Genomic DNA, 18,142 nt, shown 5'->3' with positions numbered 1-18,142 from the left:
CTGGCGTTAATCTTCTCCCTTCCTTTGAAAGTAGGTAACCCAAATAAGCTACTTCTTTCTGACAGTACTGGAATTTCTTTAAGCTCGCTTTATGGCCATGCGTAGCTAGATGAGTCAATAATAGAACAGTACCTTCTTCACATATCTCCTCCGTGTCAGCAGCGATTAGTAAATCGTCAATGTATTGTAGCAACACACACGGCCTAATTACGGGTGGGGCGGTCCGGAATTAACAGTGGCGGTTAACCTGCCGCCACTGGTAATTCCGGACCGCCCGATCCCAAGTCCTACAGGCGGGAGGTGATCTTCCTGCCAGGTCTGACCTGGCGGTTTGAACACCTCCCACTTGCAGGCGGACGTGGAAACACCAGCACCATCACGAGATGGTGCCGGTTTTTCCACTTCCCCATTCCCATTGAGTCCAATAGGACTCAATGGGAATCGGGATTAACACCATTCCGCCTCCGTGACTCCCGGGACACCGGGGCTGTAATGCCCTGGTAATTCCGGGAGTCACGGAGGCGGAATGGTAATATGAGTCCGGCGGTAACCAGGCGGTTTTACCGCCGGACTCGTAATGAGGCCTACAGTCTGCTGGTAATTCTAACATGTCTAGCTGTTCTTTTAATGCTCTACTGTATATACTCTGACTTTCAGTATAGCCTTGTGGAATGCGTGTAAATGTGAATGATCGTCCTCCTAGAGTGAAAGCAAATAAATACCTGCTTTCTTTGTGTACTGGAATGCTGAAGAAAGCGTTTTTTAAATCGATAACACTGAAGTATTCTGCTGACGCAGGGATCATTGTCAAAATTGTAGTGACAACTGGCACTAACGGGAATTGGGGGTCTACCACTTTGTTCAGTGAACGGAGATCAATTATGAAATGATACGGTACCTCATTACCACCTTTCTTGTACACAGGAAGAATGGGACTGTTACATACACTACCTGTAATCTCGTCAATCACTCCCAATTTCACCAAATCAGAAACCATGCTTTTCAATCCTTTTTCTCCTTCTGCTGAAATTTTATACTGTGGAATACGTGGTAGCGTTATTCCTTCTTTTAATGTAATTTTTACTGCCTCTATTTTCAAGCATCCCACATCATTGTCATTCACGGCCCAAATGCAAGTTGGTACCTTACTCAATTCCCCTGATAAAGGTTCTGTCACAAATTCTGAAGTCGGCATAGTCTGGGGAGAAATAGTCAAAAATACCCCATCTGGTGTACAATGAATAACTGCGCTTAGTTTTTTCAATAGATTCAATCCTAAAAGATTTTCCCCACAATGCTCTGTTAAAAGAAATGGACAATGTTCAGTAAAAGGCCCTATTGTCACTGCTACTGATTTGGACTTGGGGTTTATTACTGGGGTACCTGCGAACCCTACTGAAATATTCTGTCGCCCTGACAGAGGTATGTCTGGAACCAAGTGATGATCTATCAAGCACTTTTGTGCCCCCATATCTACGAGGAATCTATGCTCTTCATTCCCGATTTTCATCTCTACGTAGGGTCCTTTCTGATTCATGGGAATTGACACTGGTTCCGACCCCTGTCCTGGGCTGTCCTATTGGGGTAACAACACATCATCCGATGTGTAGTCACCACTGTTATTATAGTATGCATTTGTCTGGTTATCAAAAATGTTCCCCCCTCTCCCTCTACTTCCCGTTTGTACACCCTGCTGATTTTGACTTTGAGTAGTTTGATTCGGAGCCTGGCCTTGATTCTGTGCACCATTCCCATAATTATTTTGGTGCTGCTACATATGATTTCTGTTGTGACCATTTGTTCCCATGTGCCCTCTGTGAGGCCTTCTCCGACTATATCCGCCTCTATTTTGCAAATGCGGACATTGTGCCCGCCAGTGTCCTTCCTCTCTGCAGTATGCACATTGGTTTAATCCCAAAGGCCCTCCATGCATATTCGAATTTCCCCTACTCTGTGCATTTCCCCTTCCCCTGTTGTGTCCTGCTACCTGATGGAGTAACACCCCTACTATCGTCCGCAGAGCTTCTATTCTTATTTGCAAAGGGTACTCATTACATATCTCATTTATCTCCCCTACCGAAGTCCTAGGGCTTGACATCCATCTCATCGTTTCCCGCACACACACCTGCAATCTTTGTCTATCACCTATCTGTCCCGGTGGCAGCAAAGATTTCTGCATATACAGTCCTGATGCTTTCTTCCTGCCTCTCCCAATATTCTTTCTCCTATTCCCCGGTGTGGCGAGTACTTCAGAATACTCTTCATCCAATTCATTCTTTATTTCAGTCGCTTCACATGCTCTTCTATTTCTTCATCTCTCCCTCTACAACGGGCTAATGCATTCAAATCCAACAATCGTTGCGGCGGTAACTTCCCAATTCACTTTTTCCATTGTCCCGACAAATATTCCCACATGCATTCCAACAATACCTGTCTTTCGTTGTTCCTTCTGAAGTCATATAGGGATGCTAGCGTGGATGCCCCATCATTATCGTCTATATACATTTCCGCCTATTCTTTCAGCTCACGCTTTCTCTCCTTACTGATCGCGCTGCGAGTTACTCTCGTACAATAATTCTGCTCAATTCCACTCATGGGAGGGGCGGTCGGAACAGTGGCACCAACTTGATTGGGAAGTGCGGAGGGGGTAGTGAGAGCGGGATACGTCTGCTGGGGCTGTGGTAATTGCGAAACACTCGGGGCTGGCTGGCTAGTGGGCAGTGCAGTTACTGATGTAGCCTGCGGCTGTGCTGGGATTGGGAGGGGCTGAGCAACGGGAGGGGGTTGAGCGGCAGCTACTGACGTAGTCTGTTCAGTTTCACTTTTCGGGCCCTGTTTTGTTTACGATTTTGTTTATTAATTCGTCCGATGAATGTAGCTCTCTTTGTGGATATTTTTTTTTCAATTCATCGCGCCGTCATGTCTTTCTCAAGCTATTACTCCACTCCTCCTCCTCCTTCTCAGCTTTCTCCGCCTTTGACTTATGCCTGCTTGCATGTTTCTCTCTACTTCTAAATCGGAGCATTGCTTCCCTCCTCCAGTCCCTAAGGATATCAAGTGCCCCAGGGCGTGCTCTCTTACTTATCAACACCTTTTCCAGGTTATCTGTACGTTCCATCTCAAAACTCCCATCCCCGGTCACTGAAGATTTTCCTGTTTTCTGGTTTGCTAATGCCAACTTTCACAAAACATTATTGCTCCCATACCATACTTTATGTACATATCATAAGCCGGCGTTCCTCCCGGTGGTGCTTCCTGGCCAGTTTCCAAAGATTGTTCGCTGCAGCGGAAAAATCCCGCTAAGGTGGACAATACCCCAGGCATGTTTTAACCTTACCCTTGGCTAATCAAACTTACTCTGGGTGTTTGATTTTGCAAAATCAACTCTCAACCAATATCAGGATCACTTACGAATCGGGGCACGACTCACCTGATTAGTCAATTTGTCTTTTCAAGACACAATTCGTCCGTATACTGACGCAACCAATGATGTTGTGTCTGCGTATCTCGGCTCTGCCTCGTTTCGGGACCCTCGCCTCCTTGTTCGCTGGCCAGGAACGTCGATCAGGGATCAGCGGTGTGCAGATCTGCAAAGGAGTCTTATCGCTTTTCGCAGGGGCGCCCCGTACACCTCTTGATCCCGGCTCAATTGCTCCCGTCCTCGCTGTTCTTACCGCCTTCTTTATTTTGCAATGTACACGATGGAACCAAGTGGGGCAGGGTCCCTATTCGGGCGCCATCTTGAAGGGGCCCCTGAGGGACCCTTAGATGTGGAAACAAGGCACAGTCACCACATTCGAATAGATACGCCAGACACGAGGTTCAGTTCCCAAAATCTAGGGTTTATTGCAATACAAAGAAGTCCCAGTTGGCCAAATGGTCCCACGCCCCGCCACGTGTGTCTAACAGACCTCGGGGGACGCAAGAGAGAGTGAAACGTACATCAGTTACATATATACAAACCGAGCACCTTACAATCAGCAATGACACAGTATAACACATTTGATGCCGTCCCCAATTAATTTCCCTTTGAATTAGAGGCGATGATTGACCAGTGTGACAAATATGACACCTTAGACCACCATATTTAGTAACGGTTTGCAATCTTCAATTTTACAGACACCATTCTTTGCGAGAACACAGCGTTTGTTTTTCATGGGCAAGCTGCGCGTAGGAGACTGGCACATACCAGACCTCACTATCTCTTAGTTTCGATTCTCGCTCTAGAGGTCAGCCCGCTCTCCGGGGCCTCACTGGGCTCAGAAAGGGGGGCCGTAAAGAAGATCATAATTCAACTCTTCAAATGCTAGTTTCGTACATTGCTATTCTTTCAGGAGACTTGCTAGCATTCGTGTACTGATTAAATGCCTTGCTCCCTGTCTTCAAGGATATGTGAGGGAGGGAATCGGGCATTTCTGTCTGGCTCTCCAGTGTAATGTTTCAACATGTCTCTTAGCCTTGGATCATTGAAGCAAAATAATACCTATAGCAAAGCGGTTTTACATGAGGCAAAGTGCCAAACGTTAGAGAGAGCAGAGAGAGAAAACAAAATGGCGATTCTGGTCATCTTAAAATGGCCTCACTCTAGTTGAACTAATAGCTACGTAATAACTAATGATTATATATTCTTAACATAAATGAGGCGGTTGGTCTTCAGCCAACCAATTATCGTTCATTTCCGGACCCTCAAGGGGTGTTTGGTTGTTCTGCACTGACAAGCCCCTTCCCTTACTCTTGTGTTTGTGATCCAATCTAATTTGGGCGTACCGAAAGCGCTCGCTTCTGGGTATCTGAAACTTGTTTTTACAATCTTCAAATGTCAAGGGGTTCCCTTCCGTATAGAAATCCCCCAAGACCAGGGGCCGCCCATCTCCCCAGTGTAGCCAAAAGTTGGGTTGCATTCCCGGTGTAAAATCTGGGTTGTGAGCCATTGGTGTAAGTGGATCTCTGCCTAAATTTACTTTCTTCCCCCGTAACTCTTTGTCCCAATACCAGAGGGTAGCTTTGTTGTCTCCAGCAGCGTGCCCCCTCTTCCCCTGTGTTTTGGAGGCCGGAAGCCCTACCTCTCCAGGGGTATGTTCATCGCCTCCCTTTCCAAAGTTGCCCACCGGTTCTGATTCTCTCGGGGAGCCCATTGAAGCATTGGTGACACCTGTGCCACCCATAGGTATCTGCGAAAGTCTGGTACTCCAAGCCCCCCAAGTGCTTGCAGGCGGATTAGGACCCTTCTAGGGACCCCAGGCCTCTTCCCTTTCCAAATAAAGGACATGATTTCCCTCTGCAGATTTTTAAATGCTGAGCCTGGGATCTGTATTGGGAGGACGCCTATCACATACAAGAACCTGGGAAGAAGGGACATCTTTTTATTTTTTTAAACCTTTTTATTATTTTCCAACAATAACAAATAACAAACTAATAAACAGAACATGACATTCACTCTGGCACTTCATCATGGGTTCCGCTCTGCATTGTCGTCATGGAGCGGTTTTGCAGTCCTGCTGCCCTGGTCTGTCTTTGTCCGTTTGGCCAGTCCGATTTCCCTTTCACTTGCGCATTTGTTCCCGCAGTGGGGACAGCATACATCTGTCTATTTTCTAATTATTGCCCTTCCTCCCTCCTGGGATCTTCTGCATCACTCACTGCCCCTTGTCAGAATAAATCTTGCATCAGGGAGTTCCATGCCAGTATCTTCTGCCCACTTTCTCCTTCTCCCCTCTGTGCCGCTCTAGTCCATACCACTGTTTCCGCCAGTGCACATCTCTGAAGATCAGACCACCATTATTTTATAGTTGGGCCCACCCTAGAGTTCCATGCCATTGCTATCCCGCGTTTGGCCAGTATGCACACCAAATCTTTCATTTTGGCCAGGTGTGTCCTTTGTCTGCCCCCCACTGGGGAAAAGGCCTAGCAAGTACGACTCGGGATTCCACACCAGCATTTGGATCCCCCCTGGCATTTTCTCCTTGATTCCCCCCCCCTCCCAGAAAGTCTGTATCACTGGACAAGTCCAAAACATGTGCAGCATGTCCGTTTCATCATCAGAACAGCGGGGGCATTTACGATGTTCTCCCGGACTCATCATGGTCATGCTTTTGGGCGTAAGGTATGCCCTGTGCGTAAGATATAACTGTGCTTGTTTGAATCTTGCATTCTTGGACACTGTTTTTGGATATCGCAGCACTCTCTCTAGCCCATTCCTGCTCGCTAAAGGGCCTCTGGAGCTCCCCTTTTCAATGTTCTTTCACTTGTAGTGCCTGTGCGTTGCTGAATTCTAGCAACTGTTCATATTATCTAGAGGCTGTGTGTCCCCCTTCTGAAATGTCGTACCACGCATCCAGCCCTCCCCCTTATCCTCCTCCTCTGGCCATGCTGCCCATCTCTTTTTGATCGTCATCAGCATGCTGGTATGTAAGATAAACTGGCCACCATGTATGTCCTGGTCCTCCACCATGTTCCGGAATTCCGCCCATTGTCTCTCCTTCCTCAAGTCTCCTATCTGTGCTATGCCCTTGGCCTCCTACTGGGATCGATATGTTGCAAGAGTTCCTCCATCCGGGCCTACAAATCCCGCCAGGGGGATCTGTATCGAGCATGGGTCCTTCTTCCCCTGAGTTTTCCACATCCTACTCCATTGGGTCAGTGCGAGTCTGACCATGTTCGGCAGGGCCTTGATCAGGGATTTATCGATCCATGCCAATTCTCTCAGGTAGTACTGTTTCAGCGCCAGCTTTAACAGTATTGTCTATTGTTGTCTCTTCCCCCAGCCATTTGACCACAAATTGCATTTGCCCGGCCAGGTAGTACTTTTCGAAGTCCGGCAGTCGAATGCCTCATGCTTCAATAGCCCCTTTGTAGAGGCGTCATAGTAATCATGCACCTCCCCCCCTGCCCACAGGAACTTTTGTGCTATATTATTGAGTTTTGTGAAGAATGCCCTGGGTATGTTATATGGGATGTTCGTGAAATAATATAACATGCATGGTAGTGTCACCATCTTCAAGAGGGCCGCCCTCCCTATCATGCCCAATGGGAGTGTCCCCCAGAAGTCCATAGCCTTCTGTGGTCTGTCAAGGACTGCATGTGTGTTCTTTTCGTGTGCGTCTGCAGTATCATGGTGTATTTCTATCCCTAAATATCGAAAGGAGCGCAGTGCCCACATAAGGCCGTTGTCCGGGAGCCGATTCGAGGGGACCCATCTCAGGTCTGTCAGGGGGAATAGATAGGACTTTTCCTTATTAATGGCTATCCCTCAGAGTCTGGTGTACGCGTTGATCGCTTCTAGCAGGCAGGACAGGTTCTCTCGTGGGTTCTCAACAAAGAAGAGCATGTCATCCTCGTACAGTGAAATTTGATGCACCACTGAGTCTGTCTATCCCTGTGTCCCCATACTCTGCTCTAGAGAAAACCGCCAGCGGTTCCAGGGCCAGCATATACAACATCGGCGACAGCGGGCAACTCTGCTTGGTTCCCCTATATATCCTCCAAGCCTCTGAAATGTGTCGCCCCGTTTTCACTTTAGCTCTGGGGTCCCTATACAGCAACTTGACCCACCGAATGAATCCTTCCCCTATTCCGAAGTGGGCAAGCACACTCAACAGCCACGTCCAGTTCACAGAGTCGAAGGCCTTGACAGCGTCTAGTGACGTTATGGCACATTCGCCCCGCTTGAGATTTGTCCGGTCTATCACGTGGTGGAGCCTTTGGAGGTTCCACAATGTTTTCCTCCCCGGGACGTAACCCGTCTGATCCAAGTTGATCAGCGTAGGTATCACCCGTCTTAGGCGGTTAGCTAGCACTGCCATAAGGATTTTGGCATCTTGATTAATGAGAGAGATTGGCATATATGATGCGCACTCCAACAGCGACTTCCCAGGTTTAAGGATCAGTATAATTACTGATTCCGATGTGCTGCCAGACAGTTGTCCCTTCTCATATGCCTCTTGGTATGTTTCTAGTAATCCCGGCGCTACAACATTTCCCTGAGATCCCATCGGGTCCTGGGGATTTCCCTGTTGGGAGTTCGGCAATTGCTATCTGTATTTATTCCACTGTGAGGGGATCATCTAGCGACTGGGTCTGTGCTTTCGCCAGTTTCGGTAATCTTATCTCTGCTAGGGCATCTGCTATGTCTCCTGGCTCCTCCTCTGGGTTAGGGGCGTACAATCGCTCATAAAAACGGGAAAATAGTGTGTTAATGCCATCCTGCCTTCTGACCTCTGTCCCCGCTTGTTAGGCAGAAACCTGTGCAGTTCCCTTAGGGACCACTGCAAAAGGCTTAGGACTACAGGTGTTGGCAGTAAACCCAATTGGTAGCAGTCTGTACCAACCAGATTTACCTGGTAGCTGTGGCTGAGCAGCCAGACTTCTCTCAAGAAGAGTTAGACAGTATATAGAGTATACAAAATGGGTACAGAGATACAGTAGCACAAGCAAACACTGACCAGAGCTTGGGTATAAAAGTATATAATTATTTATTTAAAAACACACTTGTAAAATACACTAACACTAATATGGCAATCAGGTTCAAACACAGTCACTATCAATATATATACATCCCTGATTACTTATTGAACAAGTCTTATTTAAAACACCACTTATTTGCAGACAGTGGTGAGCGCTTAACCTAAAATGGCACTCCAATAAGTTAGTTAGAAAGGGAGGGAAAAGGTAGAATTAGGACAGCACAATACCAGCACTTTTTTTTACAAGAACCACAGCAAGTCAAAAAAAGGCAGAGTCTACTGTTAAAGCAAGAAAGTTCATAGGCCAGGCCCACTCTTGGAGCGAGCAAGGCAGAATGTGTCCAAGATCACACAGTTGAATAATACTTTAAAAAGTCTTTGCAGATAGTTCAAAAAGGGTTGGATCAAGTCAGGAAAAGTTACTTAGCAGGTGCCAAGTCACCCCAGGATAGAGAGTCAAGGATTTACGGGACACCTTGAACAGTCTGTTGCAAGGGAGACCAGGCGGGACACAAAGCTCCAGCGGGGGCAGTTGTTCCTGGCAGCGGGTGCAAGTGCTTCATCCAGGGGGGTGGAGGAAAGCTGGAGGTCTTTGCACTGCCAGGGAAGAAACCAGCCGCGGAGTTTCCCGGTTAAAAGGTACTACCCTTTTATTCGCGATAGTGGTGAAGCGTGGCTATCCGGCCGCCGCGGTGCTTGTCACGGGCGGTTCGACCACAAGATGATCCAGGAAGGCGAAAAGAGGGCGAACTGGTTATCCCCACCAGTTCAGAGGAAGACGACTCTCCGGGATGAAGATCTTCTCTGTCGTTGGGAAGTGGTGAGACGGTTCAGCAGGGCTCCACCGGTGGTGTCGTCGTTGCAGGTCGGCTCAGCTTCTCCCTCTTCGGATTCTTTGGTCCTGTGGCGACTTCTCAAGTCCCAGTACCCAAAGCTCTGCTTTTATGCAGAAAACCCCCATTCATCAGTACTAGCTGTCACTCAAACATGCTAAGTGGTGAGCCGGGTGGCTCACCGCTGGGCCAATCGCACAAGAGTGCGACTTGAGTTGCCGAGGCAACTCAGTCCAGGGTGCGTTAAACCCCCCTCCCACACATCCTGTAGACCCGGACAGAGTGGCACCACTTTTGGAGGCTTCTGTGCAGAAGCCCGCCAAAAAGTGGAACAAAGGACTCGACTTGGGTTGGATTTACAGAGGCGAACACAAACGCCATTTTAAAACAGAGTCCTGGCGAAAAGACCCAACCGGGGAATAAATATTAAATAACCCGGCGGTATCTTTAACATTGCACCAAAAAAGTGGTGCGTTTAAAATGAATGGGAAAATCACATAGAAAATATTCCAGTGGAATATTTTGCGTGGTATCCACTGCCACCAGCCAGAAACTCGACGAGGGGGGACTGCACAGTGCCCCCTCGAAAAACAGACCCAGGGGCAATCTAACTACCCCTACCAGTACTTCCACAATATGATGGTTTGTACTGGTTCTGTTCCCAATTTAAGACTAGTAAAGTCAATGGTGATTTTACATGCCCTGGGAGACAGTAGTCAGTCCCAGGGTATGGAGTCTATGTTTGGGGGTCACTATGGCACCCCTGTGTTACTGCACTGAGGGTGCTGTGTAACACACTTACCAAAACCACATGAAACCCTATGGAGTAAAAGACCCCATAGCCCATAAAACACATTACAAAGTCAAAGGATATCTCAAATCATGTCTAAGAGTGGGAGAAAAAGAGTCTCACTCTTAGCAGGAGAAAAAAATAAACCCCTAAAATCCAGCAAAGCTGCTGGGGGACTCACTAGGTTTGGGAAATTAGCCTTAACAGAGAATTCTCCCTAACACTGCTTCATATTTTATTGCATTGATTGGGTCTCTTTTACATTCCTGCTTGGTGAGCCAGGCCAGAGGCATACCAGGTTAGTCCCCCTCTGCGTGCAACCGCTGTATATATTTCCCATAATCCAGTTTTCCCAGTTTCTTCCAGAGTTCCACACATCTCAGCCTCGGCTCTTTTCATTCCCTGGGTTCTTCCCCCGCCATCCCTGCCCGGCGTTCTTCCAATTCCATCTCCCTTTCCAGGTTGCTAAGCTCTGCCAGGGCTTCTCCTCTTAGTCCCCCCGTCTTCCAAATTGCTGCCCCCCTTATCACCACCTTGAACGCGTCCCAGAGCGTGCCATTACCCTCTACACTTCCTACATTGTGCTCAAAATAATCCTCTATCACCTTATACAAATATTCCTCGAACCCCCCCTCCTTCAATGCCTCCGCCCTCTGTCGCCATGTTGGTATCGGAGCCCTTCTGTGGGTATGTACGTATGTTGCTATTAATGGTGCATGTTCGGACAATGTGCGTGCTTTTATGTTTATCCCTGTGAAGTCTTTCAAATATTCGGTACCCGTGAACAAATAGTCTATACGTGTAAAAATCCTATGAGGTACGCCATAATGTGCATATCCTCTCTCGTCACCATGTACCTTTTTCCAGACATCCGTCAGCTGCAGTCAGGTCAGGACCATTTGTAGTACCTTGGCAGGGGGTGCTAGCTTCCTATGTTTGTCATTCAACCTTTCAAGGAGCGGGTCTAGAGTGCAATTGAAGTCACCTGTACTGGGCTAGCTTGGGCACTTGTTTCCTGAAAAATTCTGTTGCATCGTGATTTGAGGCATGTGTTTATTAAGCATATCTCCTTGTTCTCCAGCATTCCGTGCACTAGCACTAGTCTTCCATCCGAGTCGCTTTCTTGCTTTATCAGTTGAAAAGGTACCCCTGGTGCGATCCATACCAGTACTCCCCTTGCATAGTTTGAATATATAGAGCTGTATATCTGACTCCCCAACCCCCATTTCTTATCGACCTTGGTTTGCTTCTCCCGTGTCAGGTGAGTCTCCTGCAACATCACTATCTTGACCTTCATTCTGTTTAGCCAGGCATATCCTCTGAGTCGTTTGATGTAGGCGTTAAGCCCCCTAACTTTCCAAGTTACAATCTTTATCTCATCTGGACCCATATTCGCTGTGACTTTGTCGGCTCTTCCGTCCCATAGCCCACTGTGTGCCCACTGCCCTGTATGTCCATCTCTTGACCCTGGGCTGGTATAATCCTCCTTCTTATGGACCAAATCTCTTAATTCCTTTCCTACTATCATCTTGTATCTCCGTTCCAATGGGTCTTCGGCTGGCCTTCGTGTTCTTCATCATTTCCACCGTTTGTCGCTCCATTCCGTCTAAATCTACATATGCTGCTTCCCCCAGTCAGTGCCGTCTGCCAACCAACCAAACACTTGACTAACTACAACTATAACTATCAAACCAACACCCAGCCACCCTCACCCTGCTCAGGCCCCGCTGCTTCTCTTGCTCTGCCCACCGTGATGGGACTGGCCCGCCGCAGCGCGATGCCTCCCAACTGACATCTTCACTTGTAGAACACTCTGGGGTTGTGTGTCCCACCGGCTCCTGCAGCTGACCCGGAATCCGTTGCTCCGTTATAGAATTCTTTATTGCTGCATTGTTACTTCGTTGCTAAGTGTCTCAGCTAGTGTCCGGCCTCCACTCTTCATCACCGGGTAGGTTCCTACCATCATTGGCATTCCTAAGACTTTGCTGAGGGATACCTTGCTGATCCATCCAAGTGTGAGCTTCCTCCGTTGTTTTGAAGAAGCTCGATCTGCCCTGGTGTATCACCTTGAGTTTAGCCGGATACAGCAGCATGTAGCGTACACCCGCTGCCCTAAGGCGTTCCTTGGTCAGGGCCGAATTGCGCTCTCTGCCTCTGGACCATAACAGTGTAGTCTGGGTATATGGTGATCCTGGAGGAGTTTCTGGTGATCACTCCCCCTTCCCTTGAAAAAGCCAATATCTTTTCTCTGTCCTTGAAGTTCATGATTTTGGCGATCATTGATCTTGGGGGTGGGGGGCGGTTCTGGCCTCCTGGTCAGAGCTCTGTGCGCTCTCCCTACTGCAAAACCCTGGGAGAGTGCACCTGCCACGATCTCCTGGAGCAGCAGATTCTCCACGTAGTTCGTAGGATCTTTGCCTTCTTCGCCCTCTGGCAGTCCAACTATACAGATGTTGGTCCTTCGTGCCCTCCCTTCCGCATCCTCCGGCCTGCGTTCCAGGATCTTCACTCCCTGCATCACTTCCGACATTTGTGTCTGTGTGATGGCGACATCAGTAGCGTTCGTGTGCACCTGTTGTTCTGCTGTCGTCACTCGATCCGTTATGTTTCGTGCATCCTGCCGGAGGAGGCCCACATCCACCATAACTGTGTCTAACTTATTTTCTAAAGACGCCTTCAGGGCACCTATCGCTGTGTCCATTTTATTTTTGAGGGATGCTTTCAGGGTGGCAATTGCTTCCAGTATGGATCCTTCACTTTCACTTCCCCCCGTTGTGTGGCACTCGCTGTGGTCATCACTGCTTTTGACTGGGGAGGTTGTTGGTTTTCTCAAGCGCTCAGATCGGCAGGTCCTTCACTTTTCTCTGGCGGCTGTGTGCCTCGCTGATCCCGCTTGCACTTATAGCGAGTGCCGTGGTGTTCCTGCCACACCGGCTGGGCCCTCTCCCCAGGGGCCCCTTGTGGTGGCTGTCTTAATGCCATGTCCAGAATACAGTGTCACTTGCGTGTGCTGGTACCCTGAGTTGCAGGTTGAGTGTCCCTCTCGCCACTGCCGTGGTCTACCGCTTGGAGGCAGCTATGAGCAGTGTCGGGGCCTCAAGCAGATCCTCTCGCCTAAGTCACTCCTAAAGCAGATGCTTGAGGTAGCTCTGCAGGCACTCAGACCACGCTTATTACTGATTATTCTTATCCTCTGGCCTCTTTCTTGCCTGCATACATTTACTGGGACCTTCCTGAAGCAGCCAGGTGGTTCCTGTGGGCGAATGGACTGTGTGTCATGTGTGGGGTGTACCCACCCGGATGAAATCTACTTGTGCACCAGCTGGCCTCGCTATGAATGGAAGAGGCCTTCCACTTGCCACTGTGTCTCTGCCTCCTCTAAGCCTCTATGGGTTGGGTCAGAGGATATGCCATTGTGCTGCAGTGTATCTAGGTCCTGCTGGGGGTCCCAGACTTGTGTCCCCTGTTGAGCTGTCTGTATGTTGTACAGCCACCTTCTCTCGTCCGGCCCGGGCTGTAGTCTGGGCCTCCCCCTAGGGGCCCTCCGTTCAGCTGTCAGTTCCTCCAATGTTTTTGCAGAGGGCTGCCACAGGCGCTCGCGGAGCGTTCCAAGGGCCTTGATTCACTCTCCCCAGGCTCCTTGGCCCTCTTGTTCTCAGCGGCTGCGGTATTAGTTAAGTTCCATTTCCCATGCGGGGAGATCGTGATGCCCACATTGGGGGGGGCTCCCCAACAGGCCCCCGGATCGATTTGTGGTCTCCTGCCTTTGTATGGTGCAGCGGGTCTCTTACCCGTTTGACTCCGGGGTTCCCGTGTGGTTTTGGGCTTGTTGTGGCCTCCGCTTTGCCAAGGGTTCCCAGGCACCGGGACCCACTGGGTCACTCTGTCGCATCCATCTGCTGGGTGCGGCCCAGCCTCCTTGCGCCATCGGCACGTCCACTGTAGTGCCCTCTGGGCCTCCCGGGTCCAGCAACTGTCTCTGCTGGCCCACAGCTTGTCCGCCTCCTTCGCAACACCTGGAGGTTTAGTACGCCCTGAGTTCTCGCTTCTTGTGGCGGAGGCCTTGTGTGTTATTATATGGCTGATGGTCTGCAAGCACTGGCAGCCAGGCCACCTGTGCCAGTGAGGACGTGGCTCCACAGTTCCGCTCCGGGCGGTCTTCTCAGTGTTCCGCTGAGCTCCAGTCACGGCCGTACCACACCTCAGGGCTGATATGGTGGACCTCCCCCGACTGCTCTTATTCGCCTGCGGGTTTCCTGGGGTCGCCACTCGGCATCCATCCTCTACCAGGTCAAGAGCCGGCTTGCAAAAACCAATTATCACCCAGGCTCTGCATACGACTACACCTTCCATCCATCTGGAGAAAGCACTGAACCCCATATCTGCATCTGGCCTCGTTCCTTCCATCTTCGAATCTCTTCTGCAGTTTTTCCTGTGCTTGCAATCTTTCTGTTTACTTCCCATCTGATTCCAGCTCCTTGCACTCCAGGCTGTTCATATTTTTTTTATTATTTGATTCGGCTGAGTCAATCAACCTTTCAAACTTACATAATTACACAATTATATTTAAGATTTCACTTTTCCCAATTACAATATTGTGTGAAATTAATTTACACTTTAAAACAAAATATGCAACAATTTAAAACAGTTTGCAACTTATTATTGCCTTAATCTTAGAAAATAACTATACTTTAAAATCCAGACTAATGAAGAGAAGTAATTTTTGTATCCCTTACAACCTGGCTTCATCATTGTTCAAATTCAATTCCAACAGGTAGTTTACCATGGCATAACCTAGCGAACTCGAGCGTACATGAAAGATGTGTTGCCACAAGCTATTTGCATGTATATCTATATATTGTTTGAAAAATATCATAAGATACTTGGATTGCAAAAATGTCAACTTGTCACACTCAACCAATATGTGCTTCAATGTTTCAGTTAGACCATGACAATAGCAACATAATTGCTTTTGAGGTTGCAGAGCATGCCATTTGCCTGTCACATCTCTTGTTTTCCATGTCTCAAACGCAGAAGACCTCAACGAAGCAGTGCGTCGGGAGATTGTAGCAAATAAGGTTCTACCAAACCATAACATTTATAGGCAAATTGGTTTTTCTTAAAGGTGCTTTAATTAAGGCATTGTTCTCTTGTTTTGATCCAATCCATTTCCCATATTTTTTTCTTTCCCAATTCTGGATTTTGCAAGAGGACTTCCTCGGTGATACAAGCATCATACATAGTTTCCTGTGCTTTGGATCTCCAACCGATCATAAATACATAATTTGAATTTCTGACATAATTGGCCAATATTGGCCAATATAGACAAGATGTTACACATGTCATCAGCAAGTAGCCATTTTATGTACAGCATGCACACTTTCCATTGATAATTAGCATGTAAAGAAGTCAATCCCATTTCATGTCTGAGCAACACTATCGGAATTGAGAGTGGCAGTTTTAAGATTGTTAAATGGAGGGCAATATTTGCCCTCCATTTTGTTCCAATAACAATTGGATTTCCAAGATTTAGTTTCTGCTCCATATGTCAGAATTGGGATGACATTTTGTTTGTAATATGTTATGGTTGGGCCAACAGAGAATTTACCAGATCTATTTTTAATGAGTTTAGCTTGTGACAATGCTGTATTTAGTTTCATCTTCAGGCTTGTCTCATAAGGCAAGTCCATCCGATGATTATTTACATTCACTCCCAAATACAGATAAGATGGAACTATTTGTATTGTTATTTTATCTAGAGAACAAATATTTTTATGATTCCGTTGTTTTAAATTTCCAAACTGGATCACTTGAGGTTTTTTTTTGTATTTATTGATATCATGTTTGGGTTGCAATTTTTACTAGAGCTTTAAGCATGTTTTGTAGCTCTGTTGGTTTCCTAGATATTAGTAAAAGATTGTCTGCATAGAACAACCACTTCCCTTCCTGGCCTTCAAGTTTCGGTGAATCAGTTATAATGTCTCGATATCCCTGACCCATATCCAAAATAAAGAAGTTAAAGAGGGCTGAAGCAAGGATGCATACTTGCTTCAGCCCTCTTGACGTCAATATTGGTTCAGTCAGGAGTCCTTTTCTACTTAACCTTATTTTAATTGTTATATCGGTATGTAGCTCCATTATCCATTTTAGTGTATTCCATGGGCAGTTATTCTTCATTCGCTTCATAAACAGCAGTTCTCTCGGTACTGCGTCAAATGCTGTTTTGAAGTCAATGAATGCTATATATAATAGTTGTTTCAATTTCCGATATTTAACAATGATGGAGTTTAGAGTTAGTAGGTTTATACTAGTGGCGAGTCCTGATATAAACCCTGTTTGATAGGGGTCTCTCAGCTTCATCTCTGTCAGCCATGTTTTATTTAGCACTATACGTGCAAATATTTTGCGTGGACTATCCAGGAGTGCCATCGGTCTAAATGATATAGGATCTGATCGATCTTCTTTTTTATACAGGGGTAGTATCACTGACTGTTTCCAGGAGGCAGGGACTGCTCCAGTTGCCATAGCTTGAAGAAAAATGTGCTTAAGAATTCTAGCCCAGGTATCCGGGTGCTTCTTCGAGCCTAATTTGGCTATATAGTATTTCAAGTCCTCTTCATCAAAGGTCAAGCGATGATTCCAGCCTATTCCCAATGGCAAAGGGTGAGAAATGGCTAATGGTGTTTGGTATATTCCTTTATAGTACTCATGCCATACTTTTGCCGAAATTGAGTTTGATTGCATTGAATCTTGCGACCTACCAGTTGCTTCAATTAGAAGCCTCCATATCTTGGCTTAGGACTTGGCTGCCATCCGCTTTAGCATTTGTTCACTGTCCTTTTGATATCATAATGCTTTTCGATTCCGCAGCCAATTTTTATGTACCGATTTCAGATGTTTGGTGTGTTTGAATCTTTCTGAAGTTGGTCAATTTTGCACTTGGCGAATGTCAGGTCTCGGGTTCCATTTTCTGATTTTCCATTCCAAATCGAACGCATGCACGTGCCTTTGACCATGGAGGTTATTGTCTCCTTTGATTGTTATATTTTTGCATCAGCGATACATAGCAGCTCCCTCCTCGATTTTCCATTGAGCTTTCAAAATCAGCCTGCGTCTTAGCTGTCCATTTTAGCCGATTTCTTCCATTGTTTGCAAATACTTGGCCTTTATAAAAGTCTCTCCGTTTTGTATTAGGTCCCACATCCACTGGCAAGGATAAGTGCAGTTGACAATGGTCACTTAAATTATTTGGGATTATATATAGAGACTTGATCATGGGCAGTAGTTTCTGATTTGTGAAAATGTAGTGAATTATAGCTTTTGACGAGCCCCTGTGCCATGTATAATGTGCAGGAACATCCGTTTCTATCGTACCATTCAACATGAGATATTGCCTCTCTTTCATCATGTTAATCCATCTTATTTCATCAGGACTTTGCTTTGCTAAGACATTTGTTAATAAGTGAAGATTCCGATCTCCTAGAACCATGACAAAATCTACCTTATCATCCAAGGCAACACTATCAAGGGTCGCTTCTAGATAACTGAAAAAAATCTTCTGATGACAATTGTGCTCTGCTCCAATAAATATTTACTTTGGCCATGGTGTAATCCGCTTTCTCTAATATAACAATTTGTATAAGCGGTGAGGGTGAGGCACATGAGTGTGCATTGACATTTTTTGATTTTTGGACAACCACCAACAATTGGGCCATTGCTCTACCTCTCATCTGTGTCAATGCAGGAGTTGACAATATGTGGTATCCATCCCAGGTAGGAATGTTTGTGAGCCATGTTTCCTGTAATACAACAATGTCTTAATTGTTCAGGTTACTCTCTTTGGAATTAATAAAATGATGATATCCTCTGATGTTCCAATCACGTGTCATTGTTATGTTTGATATGGATCTTCATATTGATCAGTGTTTTGAGACGACGACTGATTTTGGATGGTGGATAATCGCTCAGCTCCATATATTCTCAAGGTTTTTTTCCACTCAATCTCCTTTATTTAAATTCAGTTGGTTGTGCTCTTGCGTTAAGATGAAACCCAGGTC

The 18,142-nt window shown here is 46.8% G+C and overlaps 1 protein-coding gene across 1 annotated transcript in view; it reads left to right on the top strand.

Annotated features, from left to right (window-relative positions):
• Positions 1-18,142, top strand: part of CHD1L (chromodomain helicase DNA binding protein 1 like) — a 1,245,724-nt gene that overhangs the window by 388,451 nt on the left and 839,131 nt on the right. The gene's annotated exons all lie outside the window — the stretch shown is intronic.

This window comes from Ambystoma mexicanum, chromosome 7p, assembly GCF_040938575.1.
Source record: "Ambystoma mexicanum isolate Mex_15411 chromosome 7p, UKY_AmexF1_1, whole genome shotgun sequence".
In the NCBI taxonomy this organism is placed as follows: domain Eukaryota; kingdom Metazoa; phylum Chordata; class Amphibia; order Caudata; family Ambystomatidae; genus Ambystoma; species Ambystoma mexicanum.
Note: the sequence above shows the minus strand (reverse complement) of the source record. Positions and strands in the feature narration are given on the sequence as shown.